Source organism: Pan paniscus, chromosome 15 (assembly GCF_029289425.2).
Source record: "Pan paniscus chromosome 15, NHGRI_mPanPan1-v2.0_pri, whole genome shotgun sequence".
Classification (NCBI taxonomy): Eukaryota; Metazoa; Chordata; class Mammalia; order Primates; family Hominidae; genus Pan; species Pan paniscus.
In genome coordinates this window covers 61,892,047-61,916,755 of record NC_073264.2, presented here as the reverse complement: position 1 = coordinate 61,916,755, position 24,709 = coordinate 61,892,047, and the positions used below count along the sequence as shown (strand labels likewise).

General features: G+C 37.4%; 1 protein-coding gene across 1 annotated transcript in view; it reads right to left on the bottom strand.

Moving 5' to 3' along the window:
• Positions 1-24,709, bottom strand: part of MNAT1 (MNAT1 component of CDK activating kinase) — a 232,971-nt gene that overhangs the window by 188,731 nt on the left and 19,531 nt on the right. The window lies entirely within an intron of this gene.

The following is a 24,709-nucleotide window of genomic DNA, read 5'->3' as shown; positions in this document are numbered from 1 at the left end:
CAAGTAAGGATTGGGTATGATAGTAAATGAGACCACTCCTATTCCATCCCTTGGTTGTTGAACCCGTGTACATATTACCTGTTGAGGATACTTAATATAATGAATATCCATATGATGGCCAAGCATTCTGGAGGGATGATACCCATCCTTGTAGAGGATCACCTCCAATCTGGCATCTCAGTTGTACCGTTATGAGCCCATTACAACTGTTCTATCAATCCAGAGGATTATAGGTGGAGCAGTATGAGTTAAGACCAGTGGATTCATGAACTTTGGCCCACTGCTACACATCTTTCCTGTAAAGTGCGACTCTTGGTAAGAGACAATATTACTCAAGATCCCGTATTAGTGGATCAAACACTCTGTAAGTCCTCAGATAGTAGTGCTGGCTGTGGACTTATGAGCAGAAAAAGCAAACATGTGGACCCAGAATATGTGTTAATCCCAAACTAGAAGAAATGCTGTCCCTTCCAAGGTGAGGGAAGGTACAGTTTTAGAGGCTTCCACTTGATCTTCCCCCACTAGGAAAGCACTTAACCAAACTGGTCAAGGAGCCAAGTTGAGAATTCTGCCAACTACCATGTATGTTGATTCCAATTACAAAACTAGGAACCAGAGAAAGGACTCTGATAACAGAGACACACTGTGAGTTAAATCTGGGCCAGAACTCTATTTATTATAATTATCTGAGTCTCATACACCCCTCCCCATTCTAACAAGAGGAGGTCATAGCACTTTAGGTCCCCAGATTTCAATGTCATTTCACTCTGACCAATAATTCTTCATAGGTTTGCAGCCAAAACTGAATCACTGAAGATGACTAGGCAGAGCAAGCATCAAGTAGTAACTGGGCTGAATAGTGACTCAGAATCTTACAAAGAATCAAAACAAACCCACTATCACCAAGTTAGACCCAGCACAGATTTCAAAGTCTGCCTGGCATTCCTTCAGTTGTTGCCAATAGAAATGAATTCTCAGACTGCTCTGGTTTGCTCCAGAACCCAGCCTATTAAATTCAGCCAACTAAGCATAACCATCTAGCTATTTGTATGGCTATTATACTTGTTATGGTCTACTTTGTTCTCATCCTAATCTTTCCACTAGAAGATGCTTCTATAGATAGCATCTATAGAAGATAGATACTCCTAATGCTATGTTTCATATTCAGTTAGATACTTTGATGGCACAAGAGCAGACTCTATGGTAAACAAAGATGTAAACATGAAAGGTATCAGTGTAGAGATAACCTTTTCCCAATATTTATTATAATCTTTTCCCAACATGTATTATGGAATGAGAATGGGGGGACTAAGCAAAAAGAGGACCTCAACAGGTTAGCCATACAAGCAATTAAAAAAAAATCCAATATAAAGGTAAAGAAAACAATTGTAAATTTAAAAGTATGCAGAAAATACATGAGATTAAATCAAATACCTTTATTTGGACTGCTTATGCTACATCAAAATTTTAAAATAGACTTAAAAACAAAAATTTTGGTGGGGGAGAGGTGGGGTACAAGTAAAGATGAGGTCTTGCTGTGTTGTCCAAGCTGGTCTCAGATTCCTGGCCTTAAGCGATCCTCCCAACTCAGCCTCCCAAAATGCTGAGATTACAGGCATGAGCCACTGCACCCATCCAAAAACAAAATCTTATATGTAGTAGAGTGTCAATAATGGGATTATACAAAGAGAAACACATACCTTACCTAGAGAGCTAGTTTCCTAAAGCTATTTAAGCATATTTCCCCTTCCCCCAACTACTCAAATTAACTTCCTAAAACACTATTCAAAGGCTGGGCATGGTGGCTCACGCCTGTAATCCCAGAACTTTAGGAGGCTGAGGCAGGTGGATTGCTTGAGCCCAGGAGTTCCATACCAACCTGGGCAACATGGCGAAACCTTGTCTCTACTAAAAATACAAAAAAATTAGCCAGGAGTGGTGGTGTGCACCTGTAATCCCAGCTACTCAGGAGGCTGGGGTAGGAGAAACACCTGAGCCCGGGAAGTCAAGGATGCATCAGGCAATGATCATGCCACTGCACTCCAGCCTAGGCAAAGAGAGTGAGACTCTGTCTCAAAAAAACAAAAACCAAAATAAACAAACGACAACAACAAAAAACACAACACTATACAAGTCCATTTAAATTTAAATGTTGTAAACCTTTTTCCTGCCATGATCACAATCACTCTATTCTCATGTCCTCCCCATCACCCTCTGGGACCACTTATAGTGAATATGATCCAAAGTATTCTCAATACGTAATACATACTCATATTGCAGACACTTCAATCAGTGATACTAGTTCTGGAATCCCACCATCTTTATCCTCAGTTATGGCCTCCCCTAACAGTATCTGCTCCTCCCCTCCCAGTACAGTTTTCAGCGTCTGGCTTATATGGTCTGGTCTCCCTGTTCACCACTATACCTATCATCATTTTTGGCAACTTGAACATCCTCATAAATAAGCCAGGCACTATCCTAGACATTCAATTCCTTGGACTGCCTCACTCCAATGATCTCTTGCCCCATCCCACTTAAGTCACTCACCCTCATACCTTCAGCCTGCAATCTTGTCATTATCAATATATATATATCTCTCTGCTGGGTTGTCTGTTTCTAGCATCTCACTCTCTGAACACCTTTCCCTCTCCTTTCAGATGACTTGCATTAAATACCACTACTCTATCCTTTGACCTCACAAGGAGCTCCCATCCACTGACACTACTACTTTTCCCTATTTATCACCCCTCTCAAGGTCCTAACCTCATCCTTACACAAGCATACATTACAGCATCTAGAATTAAAACCAATCCTTTGCAAATGCATTTAACTCACTTGCTCCTCTCCACTGTTGTTCCACCTGATCCATCTATGGTTGAAGCCATCTATCTACCAGTCCATGACTGTATCTGAGCAGCTAAATTTTGCTGAAGAAAAACATCTCATAACCTTACCGAAGTTCACACTAAAATTATTCACACTAAAATTAACACCACAGATCTCAGATGAACACTCAACACTGCCAGACATTCCTTCTACAATTTTTAATTAAAGTCATTTTCCCATTCCCTGAATGAACCATTTCATACTTTCTTCTCTCTCCTCAGACTTCTCACATTTCCCATTCTCACCTCAATCATAGCTAGTGACCTAGCCTCATACTATAGAGACAAAAATAATCTCATTTCTAAACACCAATGCCATCAATCTACCTGTTTCTATAACCATATTAACTGCATTCCTTCAGGTTAAAATGAAAAAAATATCTCTGTTGTTAGCTACAAGTCAATACCTCCCCTCCAGTTATGCTCTATATCCCACTTCCTAATCCCTACTCAAGTATTTTACTTTTATAATTATCTCCCCTTTCTCCTGCATTATGAGTTTCTTCCTCTTCTGAATCATTCTTATTGGAATGCAAGCATACCTTAATATCAACAACCATCTTTTTAAATTGACTCTACATTCCTTTGCAGCTACTACTCAATTTCCCCGTTCCCATTCACAGCAAAATTCCTGAAACAAGAGTTGTCTATACTGCTATGTCCCATTCTCTTTAACTCATTCAGATTAGTCTTTTATTCCTGACCTTCCACTGAAACAATTCTCATGGATTTTACCAATATCCTCAATCTTGCCAAAGCCAATAGTTAATTAACAGAGAAGAATTTTCTGTCCTCATCCAATACCACCTCTTAGCAGCATTAACTGACCACTTCCTCCATCTGGGAACACTTTATTCTCTAGACTTCTGTGACCTCACACTTAACTAGTTTTCCTATTACCTGTCTCTCTTTCTCTGTTTCTTTTTCTGGCTGCTTCTCCTCTGTAAACCACCTAAAAGTTGATGTGTTCCAGAGTTATGTCGTGGGCATTCTTCTCCCCCTACAAATGATCATATCCAGTCTAAACAGCTGTAAATGTGCCTCCCAAATCTGATTACGGCCCTGATCTCATCCCTCAGCTCAACCAACCACCTAATCAATGACTCCTAATCAATGACAAAACATGACAAGTTTTGACTCCTAAACAATGACAAAACATAACAAGTCCAAAGCAGAATACTTGATTATTTCATACTGCTCTATCTGCTCCTCCCCCAGTTATTCCTATTTCACTAAATGTCACACAATCCACATAGTTGCTAATGCCAAAAACCTAGGAGGCTTCCTTGATTTTTCCACTTCCTAATTACCCGCATCTAATTAATACCAAGACTGATGACTTCACATCTAAAATACATCTGCTTTTGGCCATTTGCACTGTTATATGCCACTATCACTTATTACTTGAAGTACTGCTAAGGTTTCCCAACTGCTCTCCTTACTTCGACTACTTATCCCCAACACTTACCCACCTTCTTCCTCCAAATGTAGTCTCTACAGAACAGCCAAAATCATATCTTTAAAATGAAAATTAGCTCATTTCTCACCCTTGTTCATGACCCAATGGTGTCTCATATTAAATAGCATAAAATACAAATGACTTACCACACCATTGAAGATACTACTTGACCTGACCCCTACCTAACTCTCCAGCTTCATTCCTATCATTCTACCCCTCTCTTCTTTCTTTCCTTCCAACATGCCAAGGTTATTCAAGCCTTAGGGCAACTGCATTTGTCTTCTCAGCCATACATTCTGTTCTTCCCAATCTTCCTATGGCTGCCTCCTCTCATCACTCAAGTATCAAATCAAATGTCACCTCTTTAGAAAGACTCTTACTGGAAAAATTATCCCTACTCCTAAGTCCTCCTCCACTTCTGCCACAAAACAGCCAAAATTCTTGTTAGAAAGTGATCTGTCTTTTAAAAGATCTTATCCATCAGACAATATCTCCTCCTTAAAGAGGACTTTTTTACCATCCAATCTAAAATTGATGACCCTGTTATTTTCTCTCATAGCTAATTATGCCAGATTGTCTCTTGGCAACTTAAAACCATTTTCATCATTCTGTGCTCTTCCCAGGGACTAGAAATCTGGAAACTACATTCATTTTCCAAAATCCCTAAGAGCAAAGCTCCAGTTTTGCTTCTACCTCTTGAGAACATCTTGAGAAACATCTGAAAAGCTTTGGAAGGCAAAAAGACAACAGAAGCATTACTGCTCCTTCAACAGCAAAGGACAGCACATGGGCATCAGCATATGACACATTAGGTTTCACTCACAGCTTTCGGGTACTCTTCTGTGAACCACCTGCTTCAAAGATAAGAGACAAGTGGAATCAGCAGCAGCAGTTTTTCAACAATTCCTGTTCTTTCTGACTTTCTGAATGGGGCAGTTTCTCTTACATTACTGTCTAGCCCTTCCTAACAGGTTTGTAAGCCTGTAATTGCCTGAAGTAAATTCTTCATGGCTTGAAATATCTAGGGTGGTTTTTGCTTTCCTGACTAAACCCCAATTGATATATATCCTGCTTTTTATGGCCCACTTATCAAAATCAAGAATCTTATATTTCTTAATTTTTGTGTTTAATATCTGTCTCCCCAAATATATTATTCCATGAACACAGTGATCACATTTGTTATGCTCATTATCGGTATCTCAAGCCCTGTGTTTTGGTGCAAATAGTGGTTGAATGAATGTAACACCTTAGTAAAATACTTCCATTCACTACATCAAACATAACAACTCCAACTCTCAAAGTTTCTCTACAGTCTATCACAATTTCAACTTATTAAAGTAAAAAACAGGCCAGGCGTGGTGGCTCACGCCTGTAATCCCAACACTTTGGGAGGCAAAGGCGGGCAGGTCACGAGGTTAGGAGATCGAGACCATCCTGGCCAACATGGTGAAACCGCCATCTCTACTAAAAATACAAAAATTAGCTGGATGTGGTGGCGTGTGCCTGTAATCCCAGCTACTCAGGAGGCTGAGGTAGGAAAATCGCTTGAACCAGGGAGTCAGAGGTTGCAGTGAGCCGAGCCGAGATCACGCCACTGCACTCCAACCCAGCGACAGAGAGAGACTCTGTCTCAAATAAATAAATAAATAAATAAATAAATAAATGTTTTAAAAAATTAAAAAAAAAAAAAACAGCAGCTCTTGGACTTTGCCTTCCTTACTTCATTTGCTTATTCAGACACCTCAAAGCCTTGGGATTACTCTTCATTTCTACCTAGCACTCTGGAACTCTTCCTCTTTCACTACAACACTATCAAGAAATCTCAGACTAGCTTTTTACTTTTAGATGTATAAGATTATATACTTTGTGATTAACAAGAAATGAGGTTATCCTGTGATGAAACCACTAATGCAATCTGAGTTTCTAATCTAAATATCTGATTTTGATTTTTTTTTGGAAAGCCAAGAATTGGCCTTTTTTTTTTTTTTTTTTTGAAACGGGGAGTTTCACTCTTGTCCAGGCTGGTGTGCAATGGCACAAATCTTGGCTCACTGTAACCTCCGCCTCCTGGTTCAAGCAATTCTCCTGTGTCAGCCTCCAGAGTAGCTGATTACAGTAGTAGAGTACAGGCACCTGCCACCACACCGGGCTAATTTATGTATTTTTAGTAGAGACAGGGTTTTACCATGTTGGTCAGGCTGGTCTCAAACTCCTGACCTCAGGTGATCCACCTGCCTCCGCCTCCCAAAGTGCTGGGATTACAGGCATAAGCCACCGCACCCGGCCAATTCATCATCTTTTAATTTATTTATGTCAATTTCTTTAGAGATGTGGGGGTCTCACTCCGTTTCCCAGTCTGGAGGCAGTGGTGCAATCAGAGCACAATGCAGCCTTGAGCTCCTAGCCTCAAGCAATGCTCCTGCCTCAGCCTCCTGAGTATGATTTTGATCTTAATTTTAAATTCCCTAGTGATTACCCTGTAATAAAACTCATAATCAAAAATAATCTTAGAGCCCTTAAAAATGCGCTCTTTAATTCATCTAAACAAGTGTTCAACAAGGGAAAATGAAACCTTCCAGTACAACTGAAAGCAAGCATAAAATTGCTCTCCATTATTGTTTAGTTTTACAGAAAACTCCTATTATTCAGAGAACTAAAATACCTTCAAAGAAAATTTACCCATCATAGAAAATGGACACTTATTCACCGAATTCAAAGCAATTCAATAAATATTCATTAGGTGCCCACCATGTAGCAGGCACTGTTTGAGGCATTAGGAATACTTCAATAAGCAAAACAATGATCCCTGCCCTCATAGAGCCTATATACTAACATGGACAGATAAATTATGTAGTGTTAGAAGAGAAGAGCTAGGGAAAGAAGAAAATGTAGGGCAGGGTGAAAAGTGCTCAGGATAGTAGGGAGAGTGAGGTAGGCAAGGATTGTAATAAGATCAGAGAAGCTGGAGAATGATCATGTAAGACAGAAGGGACGCTATAAGGACTTTGGCTTCTACTCTGCATGAAATGAGGAGCCACTATAGAGTTTAGAATACAGAAGTGACAGAACATAAATTACTTATTTTAAGGCGCATTCTTGGCCACTGTGTGTGAAAGCAGACTATAGGGACAAAGGCAAAAGCAGGCAAACTAATGTATGAGCCACTACCATAAATTCGTGAAAAATAAGTAACAGAAGGGAGAGTAAAAAGTGGACAAATTCTCACCTTATACAGGCATTAACAGAAGAGGAAACAGAAACTACCAAAAAGCATGAAAAGGGGAAACAATCAGGGAAATGCATTTTAAAACCACAGTAAAATGCCACTTCACATCTGAATTTTTTTTTTAATTTTAAAGTCTGACAATACCAAATGCTGGCAAAGATGTAAAAAACAAAACAAACAAACAAAAAAAACCTCCATACTGCTGATAGGAGTGTAAACTGTACAACCTCTTTAAAGAACAAAACGGCATTTCCTAGTAAAGTTAAAAATGGACATGCCTTATTACCTAACAGTTTTATTCTACGTATATATACTAGAGAAACCATAACTCATATACACCAGTGGACATATACAAGAATGTTACAGCAGTATAACTTCCTATAGCAAAAAAGAAATTTGGAAACAATACCTATGTCCATTAACAGCAGAATGGATAAATAAAATGCAGTACAGTCCTACAATGGAATACTATATAACAGTGGAAATGAACAAATTACAACTATGTGCATTAACATTGTGAATATCAAAAATATAACTCATAAACACAATGCTGAATGAACAAAGTAAGTTGAAAAGAACAAATATACAAATTAAGAACCCTTGTGCCTTTTGGTAGAAATATAAAATAACGCAACCATTTTGGAAAGCAGTATGAAGATTCCTAAAAAAAATTGAAAATAAAACTACCATATGATCCCACAATCCCACTGCTGGGTTAATATTTCAAAAAATATTTGAGCAGAACAGAATATTTGAAAAGAATATGTGAAAGGAACAGAATATATGAAAATAACAAATATATAAATTAAGAACTCTTGTGCATTTTGGTGGGAATATAAAATGGTGCAATCATTATGGAAAACAGTATAAAGATTCCTAAAAAAAACTTTAAAATAAAACTACCATATGATCCAGCACCTCTGGGTAAATATTCCAAAGAATTCAAAGCAGGATCTCAAAGAGATATTTGCATACCCATGTTCATTGGAGCATTAACACAACAGTCAAGAGGCAGAAGCAACCCAAATATCCACTGATGGATGAATAGATAAGGATACTATATACATATAATGAAATATGCACCTTTTAAAAAAGGAAATCCTGTCACATGCTAAAACATGGATGAACCTCAAGAATATTACGTAAAGTGAATAAGGCAGTCACAAAAAGACAAATACTACATAATTCCACTTGTATGAAGTATCCAGTCAAAATCACAGAAACAGAAAGTTAAAAAGTGATTGTCAAAGGCAAAGGGCAGAAAAGAAGGGAAAATTAGTTTAATGGGTATAGAATTTCAGTTTTACAAGATGAAAAAGTTCTAGAGATTCATTGCACAACAATGTAAATATACTTACTACTGAACTATACACTTAAAAATAAAGGTTAAGATGGTGGCCAGGAATGGTGCCTCACTCCTATAACCCCAGTGCTTTGGGAGGCCAAGGAAGGAGGATTGCTTGACCTCAGGAGTTCAAGACTAGCCTGGGCAACATATCAAGACTCTGTCTCTACAAAAAAAACATTTCAAAAACACATTTTAAAAACTAGCCATGTATGTGCCTGCAGTCCTAGCTACTCAGAAGGCTGAGACGGGAGGATCATTTGACCCCAGGAATTCAAGGTTGCAGTGAGCCTTGATGGTGCCACTGCACTCCAGTCAGGCAACGGAGTAAGGCCCTGTCTCTAAAAAAAAAAAATTTTGTTTTTTAATTTTTAAAGCAGTTAAAATGGTAAATTTAATGTTGTGTGTTTTTTACCACAGTAAAAAAATTCTTAGCCAGGTGCAGTGGCTCACACCTATAATCGCAACACTTAGGGAGGCCAAAGCAGAAGGCTCACTTGAGCCCAGGAGTTCAAGATCAGCCTGTGCAACAAAGTTAGACCGCCATATCTGAAAAAAAATAAAATAAAATAAAAAAATTGGCCAGGCCTGATGGCATATGCCTGTGGTCCCAGCTACATGGGAGGCTGAGGCAGGAAGATCACTTGAGCCCAGGAGAACAAAGCTGCAGTGAGTTATGTTTGTCCCACTGCACTCTACCCTGGGTAACAGCAAGATCCTGTTTCAAATTTTTTAAAATATATCTTAAAAAAGAACACAAATATATAATGTATACACTTATATAGAATCCACAACTAAATAGTATACTGTTTAGAGATCCAACAATATCTGGCCAATCTATGAAGAAAAGAAAAAGAATGACAAAATTCAAAGAAGTAGTCATTTCTATGGGAGGAGGAGAAAATATAATAGAAAAAAGATAGAGGGTTCAAACTTACCAGTAATACCCTATTTCTCAACCCAGGGGGTTAGTGCACAAGCATTTGATTTGTTTTCATTATTCATTAAACTATACATATTATATATACACTTTTTGTATGCAAAAAAATAACGTAAAAATGTAAACTCAACATTATAATCTTAGGATTAGGGTAACTTTTTGAAAATGCACATAGCGTTGCCATCATCCACATTCTGATATAAAAGAGAAAAACAAAAAGGGTTTATACAAAGTGTATTATGGCATGATGATTCAGAAGCAAAGGTTTGTCATCAATGAGGCCTAGATGAATCTAGGCTGAGCCATTTACTAGTTTGTTTCCTTAGGCAAGTTACTCAGAATCTGTAAGCCTCAATTCCCTCATCCATAAAAAGTGGATATTTACAATACCTACCAATTAGAGTTATTATAAAGATTAAATGAGATAATGAATAAAGAGCATTCAGCATTATGCCTAGGACACAGTAAACATTTCTGTATAAGTAGTAGTAATTTTTAAAACCCTCCCAGGTTATTCTCACCTCCCTCTTCTCCACCTCCATTTGAAAGATTTTGATATTACCTGAAAGAAAGGTTAGAAAAATCCTGTTCAGAGATATAACTCTTAAAACCTTTGTAATTTGTCCTTGTGTTTCTGTAGAACATATCATTTAAAACCAAAACAAAACTTTTAAGAAGTCAACCAAGACCTTTAAAAGTCAACCAGGGAGAAAGTTATTAAACATGTAACTCTTCAAAATTACAAATACTATTGAAGACAACCACCTATTTATGAGCAGACACATTCCGGAGCTCTTAATAAATGAGTAATACAATAATATTATATACTCAACCTCAAGCAGGAATGAAGTTAGCCATAATTCAAAAAACTAAACTGGGCCAGGCGCCGTGGCTCACGCCTATAAACCCAGCACTTTGGGAGGTCGAAGCAGGTGGATCACCTGAGGTCAGGAGTTCGAAACCATCCTGGCCAATGTGGCGAAACACTGACTCTACTAAAAATACAAAAAATAAGGCCAGTCATGGTGGCTCACGCCTGTAATCCCAGCACTTTGGGAGGCCGAGGCAGGCAGATCATAAGTTCAGGAGATCGAGACCAATCTGACCAACATGGTGAAACCCCGTCTCTACTAAAACACAAAAAAAATTAGCTGGGTGTGGTGGCGTGTGCCTATAGTTCCAGCTACTCAGGAGGCTGAGGCAGGGGAATCACTTGAACCAGGGAGCTGAGGTTGCAGTGAGCTGAGATTGTGCCACTACTCTCCAGCCTGGCGACAGAGTGAGACTCCATCTCAAAACAAACAAAAAAAATAGCCAGGCGTGGTGGCATGCGCCTGTAATCCCAGCTACTCAGGAGGCTGAGGCAGAAGAATCACTTGAACCTAGCAGGCAGAGGTTGCGACGAGCCAAGATCACATCATTGCACTCTAGCCTGGGCAACAGAGCAAGACTCCGTCTCAAAATAAATAAATAAATAAAATTTAAATTTAAATTTAAAAAAAACTGAACTGTTCTTGCCTCCAAGATCAATTAGAAAACCCGGAAGGGTCTCACAGATATAATTACCACTTGGATTTTATTTACTTTCTTCAGCCATCCTCTATGTATCTTAAGTCCCTTAAAATAGGCCCCAAAACTGGCCTCAATTCTCCCCACAAGTGTAGAGTATCCAAAAAAGATCCCAGATGGACAAACTGTAGTAAAAAGAAATACTGAGCCAGACTAAGGCAGTAAGCTGGCCAGACAAAGCAAGGTATGTTAGACTACAGGTTTGCAGAGTAACCTGAATGTTCCAGGAACTCACAAAACCATAAGTCACAAATCTACAAAGCACAAGGGTTTCTTGTACATATTACCATTGAAATGCTCCTCCACTTTGCCTTCCAGAATGTAGTTTAGGTTTATATTGCATTTCCAATCCAAAAGTGTATTGTTAACACCTCAAGAAGCATATGGAAACCATTTCCCTGAGCTGTTCCTATATTAAAAATGTTTACTATAAGAGAAACAGATCTCTGAATCCAAACCTTAACAACTTATTAAAGCAGAAACTCTCAAACTTGATTTATTTACAAACAATAGTTTTTATTATTGAATTGTTTCCTTACATTTTCTCCATATTATCTGAAACCATTTCCTATTTCTAAAAGAATATTTATTCTTGCATTTGTATTACTGTTTCAAGTTTTCAACTATAATGTATTTGAAGTTCTAACAAACACCTACCCAATTCATCTTGTTGTTCAAAATAATTAAATTATATTAATAAGCCTCCCCAAAATGAAATCTAGTCATACAATGAATAGTATTAGATATTCATTAATTAATTGTCCCATATCTAAAAGTTTCTCAAAAAGATTTTTGGTTTTTTTTTTGAGACGGAGTCTTGCTCTGTCACCAGGCTGGAGTGCAGTGGCGCGATCAGCTCACTGCAACCTCTGCCTCCTGGGTTCAAGCAATTCTCATGCCTCAGCCTCCCGAGTAGCTGGGATTACAGGCATGCGCCACCACACCCAGCTAATTTTTGTATTTTTAATAGAAACGGAGTTTCACCATGTTGGCCAGGATGGTCTCGATCTCCTGATGTCATGATCCACTGGCCTTGGCCTCCCAAAGTGCTGGGATTACAGGCCTGAGCCACCACGCCAGGCCACAAAAAGATTTTTAAAACAAGACGAATACCCAAAAAAGGAGTAAGGGAGAGTAATTTGTATTTCTTTTTTTTTCTTTCTTTCTTTTTTTTTTGACAGAGTCTCGCTCTGTCACCCAGGCTGGAGTGCAGTGGCGTGATCTCAACTCATTGTAACCTCCGCCTCCCGGGTTCAAGCAGTTCTCTGTCTACGCCTCCCAAGTAGCTGGGATTATGGGCGCCCACGACCAAGCCTGGCTAATTTTTGTATTTTTAGTAGAGACAGGGTTTCACCACCTTGGCCAAGCCGGTCTCAAACTCCTGACCTTGTGATCTACCCGCCTAGGCCTCCCAAAGTGCTGAGATTACAGGTGTGAGCCACCGCACCCAGTGGAGTTTGTTATTTAACAGATGCAATCCTTTTACATTATCTGAATCATCTTCTTAAAAATCACTTAAAAGAGAAATTAGAAAGTTAAAATTTTCATTTTAAAAGAATTAATCATTTTTAAGTTATACATTTAATTTTATAAGTCAAGATTTTATATATTTCTAAGATTATAGGTTTTAAATTTATAGAGGCAGATTTTGAGGATTCTACATTTTAATTAAGAATATATCCAACCTCTGCTAGAGTCACAACCATATGACAAATAAAAGCCCAAAATTTTTAACACAGTACTGTATGTCTTAGATTGCCTAGAGGTATAAGATTTTTATATTCAGTCTAACCATAAATAGAAGCCATCATCAATAATCTAGTCTGGGTAGGCCTCTGTTTTCCAATGATTACTTTAATCTTATGAAAGCTCTATTGTTTTTTAATTTTCCAAACATTTTTTGTGTGTGTTATACAGCTTTCTTGCCACTAGCTTCTCCAGCACTAGACATAGCATCAGACTGTTTAGTTATATTCCAAACTTTGTTTTTAATTTTTTAAATTATACTTTAAGTTCTGGGATACATGTGCAGAACGTGCAGGTTTGTTACATAAGTATACACATGCCATGGTGGTTTGCTGCACCCATCAACCTGTCATCTACATCAGGTATTTCTCCTAATGCTATCCCTCCACTAGCCCCCAACCCACCGACAGGCCCCAGTGTGTGATGTTTCCCTCCCTGTGTCCATGTGTTCTCATTATTCAACTCCCACTTATGAGTGAGACGTTTGTTTGAGATGGAGTCTCTGTTGCCCAAGCTGGAGTGCAGTGGCACGATCTTGGCTCACTTGCCCAAGCTGGAGTGCAGTGGCACGATCTTGGCTCACTGCAACCTCCGCCTCCCAGGTTCAAGTGATTCTCATGTCTCAGCCTCCCAAGTAGCTGGAATTACAGGCATGCGCCGCCAAGCCCAGCTAATTTTTGTATTTTTAGTAGAGACAGGGGTTTCACCATGTTGGCCGGGCTGGTCTCGAACTCCTGACCTCAGGTGATCCACCCGCCTCGGCCTCTCAAAGTGCTGGGAGTACAGGCATGAGCAACCGCGCCTGGCCTATATTCCAAACTCTGGTCACAACCTTCTGAACTGGGAGCTCTCAGTCCCTCATTATACACACTGCCCCTTTGATCTCATCCAGATCTCCAATCCTTTATATTTCCTTTTTCTCCTAATTACAGCTTACTCCTACTTACACTTCCTTTTATAATCAGGCCAGACTCCAAAGACCTACCATTTCAGCTACTACCATTTGCTAATTTATTTATTTGCCTATTTATTTACGTATACACATTCCTTGCCTTGTTCCAGAAGAGATTTCACTGAATCTTGAAAATTACATTCTTCACCTGGGTATCAAAATCCAGAATGTGAGAATTATCTTAGACCGCTTCTTCTTACCCTCACAGCCACAGAATCACCAAATCCCCTCAATTTACCATCTAAATCTGTCTCAAATCTTCTCTACTTTCTTCAATTCAACTCTAATGCCTTAATGTCTTCTTCATACTTAAGGTAAAACAAGGGGCCAAAAGTATGGGTTCCAAACCCAAATAGCCCATTAACTTCTAGCTGTTTGTGATAAGCTTTAAGACAATTAGCTTCACTATCTGATAGACAAAAACAGTCACTGGTATTGCAGACACAAAATCATAAACAAGAGAAAAGAAAGAATGTACTGAAGAAAAATGGCATTGATCTTCCAGAAAAAGAGGGCTACACCAGGATTATGTATTTTAAGTACATAAGTATATAACCCCTTTTATTTTTGAGCTTCAACATTATTGCAGAAAATAACATGTACACATAAACTTTTCACTTTACATATATAAGTAGTTTAACAGATATATCATACCATTAACAACTATTACATAACACTCTAAAAAGAGAACAATTAAGTCAGGCTTAACCGCATTAAAAAGTGATCATTAAAAGACAGTACTGTGCATAGCTAGCAAAATCAACTATTTTCCATGCTAGGCAATGACTCAAGAATTACAAACTGTCACCAATACCTGCATTAAACATAAACCCAGACAGTAAGCAATTGTCATGGAAAGATAAATCCATGTGACTATATCTCTGAAGCTTAAGCAAAACTAGTTTACATGAAGCCAAATAGTTTATTAAATAACCATATCTAAAGCAGCCCTTTGTTTTGACAATAAGTAATTTAATCATTTTTCCATCACTGTGGATCTAAAAGGTATGTTAAAATGTTATACTCCTCCAGGTGGATTAATATGGATTTATTAAACTATGCTTAGACTAACACTGCTTCCTGGTCATTGTAGTTCCAAATTAAAGATAATGATAGGTTTAGAGAAATAATTCTGCTCAATTATTACTCACCAAAAATTCTGAGTTTTCACTGCTTGATGACTTACACTGGAGTAGGAAGGCAGACGATACACACAGCACATTCATAAACTGGGATTTAACCGAGTGAAAATTGAAGTGAAAGAACATTAAGGTCTCTAACCTTACTAAATTACAATGGAGTCCAATACATAAAATGCTTTAGTCATGGAAAATTAGACAAGTCACTTAATCACTCTGTACCCTATTTTATTCATCTATAAAATAAAAATATGGACTAGATATTCTCTGAGATCTCTTCCAGCATAAAGAGCATATGATTCAAAGGACTTATTATATGGACCTATGCTGGAAAATAATAAACCACTCCACTTTAATTATTCATTTAAAATGATATAGGTTGTAGCTGTTGCATTTATTAAAAAGTCCTAACCAGCAATGCAGCAATGGCCATTTCATCTATAAATTAATTAAAGATAAATGATAAAGATAAGTGTGATCATTTTGAATCTCAGTAAGAAATTTCCATTAGCACCAATGAAAATTGTGTAAATTAACTCCCTACGCATGACTTTTTTCTTAACTTCCCTAATTTAGTTTAACTGGAGAAAAAGCCAGGTATGAATCTGCAGTGTTTCAATGCTGAAACAGCTTTAAAAGAAAAATATATTCTTTTATCTATTAAAATTAAGAAGTTGTACTAGATGATTTATAAGGTTCCTTTTGGCTTTAAAGTCCATACATGATAATAAGCTATCTCTATACAACAACTGATAAACCAAACTGCAAACTGAGCTACAAGAAATTATGTTTTCTTTATTTTGTTTATATAAATTTACCACTGAGCTCAGTAAAAATTTCTGGCCAAGTGGTAGTCACAATTTAGTTTTTGGTTTAGCATACAGAAAAATCATAGAAAAATTACTGACAAAATACCATAATGTAAGGGAAGGAAAAAAAAGAATATCATAATCATTTTACCACACAGTGTCTTTTTTTTTTTTTTTTTTTTGAGACAGAGTCTCGCTCTGTTGCCCAGAATGGAGTGCAGTGGTGTGATCTCCGCTCACTGCAGCCTCCGCCTCCCAAGTTCAAGTGATTCTCCTGCCTCAGCCTCCCGGGTAGCTGGGATTACAGGCATCCACCACCATGCCTGGCTAATTTTTCTATTTTTAGTAAAGATGACATTTAGTAGAGATGTCATTTAGTAGAGATGACATTAGTGGGCCAGGCTGGTCTCGAACTCCTAACCTCAGGTGATCCGCCCACTTCCACCTCCCAAATTGCTGGGATTACAGGTGTGAGCCACTGTGCCTGGCCACAGTGTCTTTACATACTTCCCATCATTCACTCTCCTGATAATCTATTTGAAACCACCTATAATCCATCATAAGATATTACAGAAAAGAATTCACTAAAAATTTTTTCATGAAGCTGAGTCTTGCCCAGAAAGCAATAAATACATCAAATAATTCTTTAGGGTTTTTTCCTCCTGAGATTTTGGGATGAGATTTCTAAACGAAGAGAGATGATTATGGTGTCCCAAACTTCAAGTCACTGACTCAAATCAAAGCAGCAATTTGCTGTGTTAAAAGAGCAGATGATTGATGTAATAGGAAAAGAAGGAAGAAACTTGAAGAAAAATAGAATCAGTAAAACATGGGAAAAAGAAAAAATGAATATCTGATTTTTTAATGTTGCAATGTATAAAGCACTAGAATTAGAACTTACCAGTTCACAGATCTAGATAGTTTGATCCCACTTACAGCCGGGACATTAATTTATATATTCTAAAAACTGTCAAACCACACAAAATAGGTTAAATAACTAAATAACACATTTAAACAAAACCATTATTTACAAAACAAGACATAAGAAAGGGAAAGCAGCTCATAACACATTTAATTAGTGTTACACTTGATAAGGAAAGAAACCTAATTACTAGGGCAAAAGATAAGATCATTCTGTAACTATGAATATGTTTGGCACATAGTCTTACCCAAATATTTGTTGAATAAAAGCAGCAGTGAAGACTGTAAAAGGAAAACATAACCCTAAAAAGAAACATGCAATAAAGGAAATATAACCTAAACAAAGAGAGCTGCTTTGCAACTTTTTGAAAATATCTAAATTTAATAAGCATCAACATAAATTTTTCAGTGCTGTCATAGTTTAAGCTACTACCTTAGTGCTAAGGATTGAAAAATAAACAATTTGAAAACCTGAAAATTAGATAATCCCAAACTTTAAAAGTCACTTTCTTCTCCTCAATTATTAAGGGCTCTCAGGTAAATTATAGTTTTCACTTAGAGAACACTGTTCAAAGAGTTCCTACTTGAAGGTTACCCTGAAATGTTTGTCTTAGTTAAAACTCAAATGTATTGTGGTATTGTGATTTAAGGGCCAAGTGAATATCAAATGATTGGTGACCCCAGATGACTATCTGAACTTGACTATTCCTAGAATCTGGTATGTGATAACCTTCTACAACAGGGAACCCTTCCAACCCTAACTTAACTCAGTCTGTGGGCAAAAAAAAGTACCACAAGCCAGTACACGTTGCTTCACATTCTAAATTAAATAAATAGATCATGACACACAATCCATGCCCAAAAACAAAGAAGTAAACACATTACATATTAATACATTTTCCAAAGGAGTTATTCATAAGTGTCTAGCAAGAAAAAAAGTACAATGGCCAAAAGAGTTGAGAAAAATTCATTTTCTTGCACCCAAAATGTGCAAAATCTTTGGTTTTCTTTGTGATATTTTGGAGACTTTGCTAAAGCTGCTGTTGAATGAGAACACCTAGGCTACCATCATGAAAATCAATAATGCACCTGGTAAGAACACAAAAGACTGACTCACCTGTGTGGAATCCATTAGCCTTTGAATAAGCCCAAGTCTGGTACCAGAGGGCACAATGTACTTTCTACCAGACAAGAGGAGAACGATTTTTCCTTGTCCTGCTTTCCAGCTGCCCAAAGAATAGATCTCATAGTAATTGTAATATGACTCTTTTACAGAAATAAGAGGTGGATAAAGTGCTTACAAACAATAGCTATTTCATACAACTGTATTTCTAAATTTTCTTTCAGACTTTTATTGCTCAGAAAGTTAAATAATGTTAAACGAAAACTTTAACCTGTGTGTTTGCTTAAAGCACAAACATTAAGAAAAAAATGCTTTATGTCTGTATTCTTACAATCATATTGGAGACTTGCTGCTAAACACAAATATGAAAGGCAGTGAGGTGTTAATTGTAACCCCAGTGAGTTAAAACTAATAGAGCCTTTATGAAATCCTGCATGTTACGTAAGTGTGGTGGGGGAAAGGCACTTTTATACACTGTTGCAGGGAATTAACCAGTGCACTTTAAAAAAAAAATTAGAAAGAGCTATCAAAATTTTATATTTCTAAATTTCCATCAACAGTAGCAATATCCATATAAAGAAATATTACCTGCTAAAAAGGAGGTAAAGCATATGCTGATACTCAAAATCTACCACTAACTGAAAAAAAAGGTAAAGGTGTAGTATGATTCCATTTCTGCAAATTTCAAATAATATGACCATATCATTTCATTAATGCATAAGTTTATATTGTCCACTTGGAATAGATATATTTAATTGTACCAAAACTGTTTGCAACTTTAATCTTTCACATTTCAGTTTCTCTCACTTCATATTCTCCCTACCCAAGCTGGCTTGAATTTTCTACTACTTAAATAAATTCTAATCAGAAGACCTACTTCCATATTATACTATGCTCTCTGGGCAGAACAGAACTTTAAATAAGTAAAAACTGTTCTTATAATTTAAAAAAATTTCTTTTAAATAATAGAATGATTATAAATATTTGACCTAAGGCTAGATATGATTTTATTAACCAATCATCCACTAGAGAAATATTATGCATAAAGCAGTTTTACTTATAAGTCTAATTTCTTCAACTTAGGCCTAACACTTACAAAGCAAAGATTAAGTACAGTATACCTGCAATAAATAGTACGGCATGTAGAAAGTTACTTTTTAAACAACAACAGGAAAAGTCTCCTTTTGAGAAGGTTATTGGTACACCTTCTATTCAAAGCATCAACAATTTCCAACATTCATCAAACTGGCCAACTAAAGAATGCATCTCATGTTAATGATGGCTACTCATCAACTCCATGCTGTTGAGAATATGGAGCCAAAATGTTACCAGATCTAGCAGTTTTTCAACAAAACTGAGAGATCCAAATTTTTACATGATGTCTCCTCATTTTTACATGTTGGCAACTAATTCATTTTTTTGTTTTGTTTTAATTTAAATGCTGTGCAAGCCAACACTCCAGGGCCAAAATTAATTTCACCCTCAGATTTCAAGTTTCAATCTCTAGGAAAGGTGCTGGAAGCTGAGGAGAGAGAGAAGAAAGAAAAGTAAAATAGGCAGAGACCAGACCAGAAAAACCTTTACATGATAAGCTAAGGAATTTGGATTTTTAGCATATATTACAGTAGCATTTTTCAGGCTTATATTTCTTTAATAACAGAACTCTTTCTTCATACTAAATGTTACCCAGAAACCTAATACGTAAACAAATAAATGAAGACTGCTCTAGTTTAAGGGATGACAATGAGCAGCTGCCTCAAACAATCTCTCAGAGTTTCAGTTTGAAATCTCTCAGGCAACACAGTTTGAAAATACTGAACTACAGGATGATGTGGGGTCTGTGTGTCAGGGATTACATAAAGCCAGAGGAAAACGTGGTGTGTATTCCTAAAACATCAATTTTATGCAAAGGTTAGGGGTATGAAATAAAAAATTAGGAAGGCATATACTTTTTGTTTTAATACTAACAGAAAATATTAAAAAATTAAAATCTTACATGCATTTTTAAGGTCAATCAAAACTTCAAAGGGGCTTTCAAAGCGACACTTCTAGTTGCACCTCCAGACAAACTAGGGGTACAAATTTGTTTTCCTCCATTGTTAATGTTACTTTTTAAAATGTGAGAAGCATTGGTGGAAGACACAAGAAACCACCAAAGAAGTTTAAGCAGGAAGTATCATGGTTAAAAGGGGAAGACTATTTTTTGTTTTGTTTTCTGAATTTGGGGGTTTTTTTTTGGAGGGTTGGGAGGAGTGGGCAGTAGTAAGCAGTATCCATGTTAATTAAGCTTGAAGCAGTCCTCGGCCAGGAGACAGTTGAAATAGTCCAAGTGGACCAGGCAACGTGGCTCACACCTGTAATCCCAGCACTTTGGGAGGCTGAGGTGGGAGGATCACTTGAGCTCAGGAGTTCGAGACCAACCTGGGCGACACAGTAAGACTCTGTCTCTACAAAAAGATAAATTAGCCAGGTGTAGTGGCACACACTTGTAGTTCCTGCTACTGAGGAGGCTGACATGAGAGGATTGCTTGGGCCCTGGAAGTCAAGGCTGCAAGAAGCCATGATCTTGCCACTGCACTCTCACCTGGGCAACAAAGCAAAACCCTACCTCAAAAAGAAAAAAAAAAAAAAAGTCCAAGTAGAGATAAGGAAGACATAGACTACAAGGGGAATAGGATAAAATCTGTAATTTGGAAGTTATTAAGGAGACAGTTATGGGCACAACTTCGTAGTGCTTAGAAATAAGCCTAGTACATATAGTATGACCTCAGATTTCTTATTTGAATATCTGGTGTATTTGTTGGTCCCACTGCCCTCTACCATCTAAATTATGCTCCTTAGATGGTTCCAACAACACTCATCATAACAATTATTGTAGTGTATTGTAACATTTTGTTTGTCTATCTTCCATACTTAGCAATGAGACCTCAGGGCAAAAATTACCTCTGATTCAACTTTGCATCATCAACTCCTTGTACACAGGAAGTCATAAAATAAAAATTACAAAATAAGTAAAGCATCAGAATCAATACACTGCCAAGAGCAGAAAAAAACCTAAAAGCACGGAAATGCATGAACAGTTTTCTCCTATTTCCTATTCTACATATGTTCTAGTTAAGGACAGAAAGGGAATCTCTGTGACTCATCAGTATTTCTCAGACAAATGCCACAGGGGTAAAAATTTGGAAAGTATTAACTGAAACTAAATTATAGTTTGTCTCCTATATTCTTCTGATGTAAACTAGGAGTAACATGAATGATATTCTAGGAAATCTTGCCCTAAAGCCCTAAGCTTATAGCTGCTGTTTGGTTCAAATGCTTAGGAACAGTCTATTAAAAATATCTTTGAAACAAAATATAACTTTATCAAACAAGACATTTCAGTGTCTCAATTGATGACCAGAAAATGTCAAACATTCTAGCCTGTGTGTGGGTGTGTGTGTGGACAATAAAAAAAAAAAATGCACTAAAATACTGCAAAATCTGGAACTGCATTTAGATAAAATTTTCATAGTGGCTTGAATACAGTCTATATATTAATACAACTTGGAATTATCACCAAAAACTGAGGAAAGAGGTAAATAAGAGTAAGAAACTGTCAGATCAGTATGTATTTCCATCTCAAACACCAATCCCTCCAGATTCCACAAAATAAATTACTCCATACACCATTAGTTTTAAACAGGAAATTTTTAGCTTCTTAGTACTCTGTGTTATGTTTCTGAACAACTTCTGCAGTACCAGAAAGTTGCATATGATTTCTTAAAACTAACAAGTCAAATAGCCTGTTCTCTCTCAGTGAAATGTGAGAGCCAGTCACTTGGGAACTCACAGCTGATGACATCTTAAAATCAAGTTCTAGTCCAGGTCAAATACACTAATGGTTTAACCAAGCCAAAAACTAAATTCAAGAGAAACTGTAGGCTACTATTTAAACTGGAAGTGAATATCCTGTTGTCATTTACCTCCAAATACAAGACAGCATGATTGGTTTTGCCCATAAAAACGCAAGGGCATTTATACATTTTAAAAAGAAACTATATGGCATCAAAATAGACATGGCTCTATTTTGTAAAACACATTTCTGTATTAATAATTAAATCCCCAAAAGACCACAGCTTTAGGCCACAGGTATATAGCCAGAAAGAGCACATGAATGACACCTTTGTGAGTCAAATGGTATCTTCCCAGTAACATTAAAACTTTATACTTGCTTTATTTTCATTTTAATTGATTTCCAGTTGGCAGAAGTACCTACCACTTACATCAAGATTTTTCCATCCTCCAGCTTAACTGTTAAATGGTAAGCAATCCATAAGACACTGTGAAGTATAAAAATATACTATTTTTAAAAATTCTTCCATGATCACTCTTGAATATTCAGCCTCCTTAGTAATGGGAAAAGCACTTCTTAGCTCATACTCTATAAAAGTTCAGAATTTCATGTACAATAACGCATGTTCCAAGAGTAACAAAACATTATCTGACAGTAACTTTTCCAGACAAGTGTAGCATACTCCAAAATGCAGAAGTTCTATTCTAAACTTTTTTCAATATAACTCTGTCTTTAATGCATATGTTCAACAAATGTGTATGGTTGTGTACTATCACTGAAACTTTCCTTAATGACATAGACAGCTCGTTATGAACAGAGGTTCCCACATTGTGCTATATGTAAGTTAACAAAACTCAACCTTTCTTATCCCATAGTCCATTAAATAGGCTATCAAATAATCTAAGCATCATAATGAAAGAAATAAAAAGTCTACATTTCCCAAAAAAAGACAAGTATTTACGCTTCAGAAGCATTACACAATGGCATCACATCATGTGCATACTTACACAAATTCACTTATATATGTTCAGCAAAAAGAGACAGAGATACATTTTTAGAAAGCGGTCCCATTTCCCCAGCCTCTCCTCTCAGTGACTATCTCTATACCCCAGAGTAATCATAAAATGAGAGATGTCACTCTGCTGTTCCCTCTGTTGCACTCAGTTTCAATGCCTCTCCTAGGACAAGCATCTTATTGGACTATATATGACAGTGTTTAAAGGTAAGTCTTTTCAGTATAATGCCAAAACAAGAGCCAATTACTTCATCTGCTGTTCAGGTGAGGAATACTGATTTATTACTATGCTGGAAGGAAAACTGGCTGCGCTAGGTTTAATGAAAAATTATTTACCCATATGGACAATTTCTGATCCTTAATATTAAGGGTAATCTTCACTATATTTTCTGCTTTACATGACTTTAGAATACAAATTCCAGGCTGTGTGCAGTGACTAGCCTATAATCCCAACACTTTGGGAGGACGAGGCAGGAGGATGGCTTGAGCCTAAGAGCTCAAGACCAGTATTGGACAACAAAGCCTGACCCTGTCTCTACAAAAAATAAAAAATTAGGCCAGGCACAGTGGCTCACACCTGTAATACCAGCACTTTGGGAGGCCGGGGCGGGTGGATCATGAGGTCAGGAGATCAAGAACATCCTGGCCAACATGGTGAAACCCCGTCTCCACTAAAAATACAAAAAGTAGCCAGGTGTGGTGGCACGTGCCTGCAGTCCCAGCTATTCTGGAGGCTGAGGCAGAAGAATCACTTGAACCTGGGAGGCAGAGGTAGCAGTGAGCTGAGATCACTTCACTGCATTCCAGCCTGGGCATCTAAAAAAAAAAAAATTAGGTAGGCATGGTGGCACACACCTATAGTCCTAGCTACTTGGGAGGTTGAGGCAGAAGGGTTCCTGAGCCCAGAGGTTTGAAGTTACAGTGAGCCATGATCATGCCACTGCACTCTAGCCCAGGCAACAGAGTGAGATTTTGTCTCTGGAAAAAAAAAATACATATATACAAATTCCACATAAGATTCAACTCCACTGTATGTCTTACTTACAGAAACAAATCTATTAACAAGGTGAAAGTATTTTTATAAAGAATTAGTTCCTCCAATTGCTATTTCATGTGTTATAGAATGTAATCCAGACCTTAGTCAATGACAGGAAGCTTACAGGATTCTCACTAAAAACACTAAATTATTATCACATCTTACATGATATTAAAATGTTTACCTTTACAATACTACTAGATTCCCCCTTGATTACTTCTGAATAAAAGTAGTTCATATGCCTCTGAACAAAAGCCACTTCTCTAATGACAATGGCTTGTTGAACATGGGCCCTTAAAAATTTCTCCCTATTGCCAGGCGCGGTGGCTCACGCCTGTAATCCCAGCACTTTGGGAGGCCGAGGCGGGCAGATCACAAGGTCAGGAGATCGAGACCATCGTGGCTAACACGGTGAAACCCCGTCTCTACTAAAAATAAAAAAAAAATCAACCAGGTGTGGTGGCACACGCCTGTAGTCCCAGCTACTCAGGAGAGCGAGACAGCAGAATCACTTGAACCTGGGAGGCGGAGGTTGCAGTGAGCCAAGATCGTGCCACTGCACTCCAACTCCAGCTTGGGCGACAGAGCGAGACTCGGTCTCAAAAAAAAAAAAAAAAAAAGAAGAAGAAGAAATTTCTCCCTATTATTTAAAAAAAAAAAATCCCTAATGTGTGTACAGCTTTTGGCAATGTGCCTTTTGTTTTAATAA